Consider the following 4,037-nt stretch of genomic DNA (forward strand, 5'->3'; position numbering starts at 1 on the left):
TATGATTCTCCAAGTGGCTGTGGATGGGAATTTGAGGCCGGATCATATGGGCAAGAAGGTGTTTGTGCTCACCCGTTTGGAAAGCTTTGATAGGGCTGGTGGTAGTTGCTGGGAGTTGGATTACGAGGCATTACAAAAAAAATCTTAAGGAGAAAGGCTACGGTGATGCAGTGCCACATATTGTGTTTTGGCATCTCGACCCCTATGAGATGGTGCCCGTGTCTTGTCGTCGGCGACCAGGGGTGGCCGTAATTTGTGCAAGTCCTTCTTGGATAATGATGGGAAGTTGGCATGCACCATGTCATGGAAGCAGCCATCTCTGGCCTACGGTATCAAAATTTGGTTGTTTTTTCACCACTAGAACCAGTCATACAATGACGCTTTCTTTCTAGTGGAAGATCCCCGAGTATGAATCTTAGTTGGTCATACAATTCGAAAAATTGACTTAGCAATGTGAGTCCCACCTTAGAATTTAAAGTAAATATGCCAGAATGTATAGCAAACATTCATACAGAACACCGGAAGAAGATAACAATAGAAGTCAACTGATGAAGTGATCAAGTAATTGTCCATTTGAATGAATTTTGAAACCAGACAGAACTACAATACCGCTGTGCAGCTTTCTCATACGGTTCTTTTTTTTTTTCCAATCAAAAGAAAGGAAAACTGAAGTGTCAAGCTCCGCAACGTCAGATTTTGAAGAATCATCCCAAGGTTCAGTAGCTGCACCATCTTGCCCACTGGCGTCTGGTAATGCTGTTGAAACACTGCTGCTACCAACAATGTCATCAACTTCTGACTCTGTATCACTATCAATCTCACGTAGTCTCTTGATCCACCGTCACCATCAGGTGCCTGCAGCAATCCACTGTCCAAGGAGCTCGATATAGACTTAACACTCTAAGCACTTACTGCAGCCAGGAGACCTAACTGGGAGCACAATGAAGAAAAATCCAGATCATGTATTGTAGAAGCCTCACCATCAGTAGCACAAGAGACTACATCTAGAGAAACTAGAAAAGTGGAGCCATCTTTGCATGCAACTGAGACATATAAGAACACCTATAATATTTACCTTCAGAAAGTAAGATGTCAGCAATTTCATATTAACTGATTATGTACTATCATCTTCAAATATCAGCATCTATTTCTATCATTTGGAATAATGAGGTCATCATATTTTGTTTGGCCTGGGTAATCATTATAGTTTATAATCGTTATAAACTACCATTTTCTTATGGGATAAACTACCATTTGCAAACCAGTGATCTATAACCAATATCCAAACAGCAATTCATGCACAAGAACCAATTGATCATCATATAAATTCCCAGAGAAGAAAAGGCTTGTAACTCACAGGTTAAGTAGCTTAGATGGTGCGGGACGTAATACAGTGAATGCCTCCTTCCACTGCCACTGGCGTTCAGATAAAGGAAGAAGACACTGCAAAATTCACAACTGCCATTCCCACTCTTCAATGAAATGTTTAGCAATTGATGCTCTCCACTCCAATGCTTGTCTTCCACCCCTACTTATGCCATCACTTAGAGCATGATCTAGTTCAGTTATAAACTTATAGTTGAAGGAAGACAGTGATGTAATATATCAAGTACTTTCCCTGTGAAAGATACAACTAATCTGTTTCCCTCTTCACTTGTTAGATCTGTTTGCTCTGAAGCACATGTATAATGTGATTCAGAATAGCTCCATAGTGAGGCACAATGAGCCTAATTGAGAGAAAGATCATCCATATTTAAAAAGCGAACTTATGACATTCGCCATCATGATCTGCATCATTGCAGAAGCATTATAAAATAACTAAAATGAAGAATAGGAAAAAAGATGCAGGAAACTAATAAAACTGATGATATATATCACAAACAAATTGAGAGCATTTACATTTCAAAATCACTATCTAGCATGTACTCGATCATCCATATATACAAGGGGAGAATGGAGATGATGTGGCTCATAGAATCAAAGCATGATAGGTAAAATGGAGGGTTTTGTTAAGCATATATATAGTGTGATCATCATATTTTGCTAGAATTGAAAGCTAAGTTTATAGAACATCTGTCAGACCAGCCATGCTATATGGGACTGAATGCTGAACAGTTAGAAAACAGACATATTCATAGTTCCTGTAGGTACATATTAGCCAAATGTTACAACCAGCACAGTGATATGCACACCTCTATCTCTGTTTCTCTAATGGCATATTAGCCATTATTAGACACAAATTGTTAAGAGATCAGATTAAAATATTTGTCACTTTTTGAATCCTTCAAAATTGGAGATGTTTGCTGAATAATCTTTGCTATCCTTCAAAATTGAAGGGTCATTGCCTCAACCTTAAAAGCCTGGTTTTTATAGTGAAAGGGATGTCAATGAACTTGAGGTCAATCCTTCTTCTAAAGCATTTTCAGCTAATGAAGTCACAGTCCTTTTACACTAATGGAGGCTCGATAAATGATATTTCATGTGTTAATATGGTGCTTTTGAAGTTAGTTTGAAAAATTAAATATAATTAAGAGATTCCCAACCCATTCGTTAGCAAATGCACCCTCTAATTTTTTTAATTTGTTTTCTTTGGAGTTGAGGTGGAGTTCACAAAACAGAAACACAGATGCTGATACAAGAACAAATATAAAAGCTTAAATGAATTAGATTTTTCACTTGAGGTGGTGTAATATTTCAATTTTTTTTTTTCTGTTCTTTGGCGGGTTGGTTTTGGGTTCCCATGCAACTTGAGGAGGAGACAGACCTTTCTTCTTCTTTTTTTCTCTCAGCAAACAAGAGGGCATGATCAAATGTCAAAATCTATAACAGAAATGCAATATCCAAAGAATGAAAAGCAGTCCAACCAAGAAGAACCATCAATGGATGAATATTGAATGCATAAAGATTTATCAAGTTTCAAGCAAGAAGAACCAAACCAATCAATCTATTGCTTAACCAAACCAGAAATAAATAGTCAGAATTTGAGATTGGGGCCTAAAAACCGAACCTTGTTATTGGCAAGACCACAGAAACTCCATGATAGGATAGCTTCATCATTTCCTTCCACTGAAGACAGACACCAAGTCAGAAATTTTTTTATTTTTTTCTTCTGCGCCATGCCGTCAAGCGAAGAGAGAAGAGAATAAGGTGGAGTTGGCAGAGGGAGGAATTGCCGTAGTTGTCGTTGGTGTGGTGAGGTGAACATGTCGTTTGAGAGAGAGCCTAGAGAGAAGAGAATAAGGCAGGAAACAGGGAGAGGAATGGAATTAGATGAATTAAGAGTCTCATGATCTCTTCTTCTATGGACTTGACTTTTGCTTCACTGCTTCGGCTTCCCAATCTCAATCTCAAGCTCAAATTTGCAGCTAAATTTTTTCAATTTCGGGTTTCAGACTTTTAGTCAATCGCAGTGTACGAAAAATCGGCCTAGGCCGGCGGCTAGGCGGCTGGGGGCGTCTAGGCGGGTTGGGTCTTTTTTAGAATATAAGCTTGAGTCTATGGAGAAGCGAAATGGCTGTGACTTCGACTGTAACCTCCGTCCTCTGCGAGTGCAAGCTTTGTGTTTGTTTCGAATATATTTAAAGAGTATAGCCGCGCGGCTATACATTTCAAATATTCGAATATATTAATATTTCAAGCGTATAGCCGCACGGCTATACTGTTAAAATATTCTAATATATTTGGCCAGTATAGCCGCACGGCTATAATCTTTAAATATACAATTTTGTCATATCATTTTAAGGTTTGGGGCTAAAATACCACTTTGAGCTAGAGTTATTTCTTCAATTATTTTGTTTGTATAAGCGATATTGGGGAATGAGAATTTAAATTCTTTCCAATACCTCCTATTCTAATGATTTTAAGCTACTAGCCCATTGGGCAAGAATAAAAAAATGGATCTTATAACAAATAACATGGGTTAAACCCATAAATACAACAACAAAAAATAGGGGTCCGCCAACATTTTGTGGATCAAAGACTGTTGAATTTCATAGTATAAAATTGCTTGTATAGGAATTTACCTTCTAAAATGTCCA

General features: G+C 38.0%; 1 long non-coding RNA gene across 1 annotated transcript; it reads right to left on the reverse strand.

Moving 5' to 3' along the window:
* Positions 1-612: 612 nt before the first annotated feature.
* On the reverse strand, positions 613-3,534 carry LOC110769648 (uncharacterized). The gene is made up of 3 exons (XR_002528610.2): positions 3,008-3,534; positions 1,358-1,788; positions 613-930 (listed from the first exon to the last, which is right to left on the reverse strand). It is a non-coding gene; the product is annotated as an uncharacterized LOC110769648 (long non-coding RNA).
* Between the last annotated feature and the right edge of the window lie 503 nt (positions 3,535-4,037).

This window comes from Prunus avium, chromosome 5, assembly GCF_965620075.1.
Source record: "Prunus avium chromosome 5, drPruAviu1.hap1.1, whole genome shotgun sequence".
NCBI classification, from domain to species: domain Eukaryota; kingdom Viridiplantae; phylum Streptophyta; class Magnoliopsida; order Rosales; family Rosaceae; genus Prunus; species Prunus avium.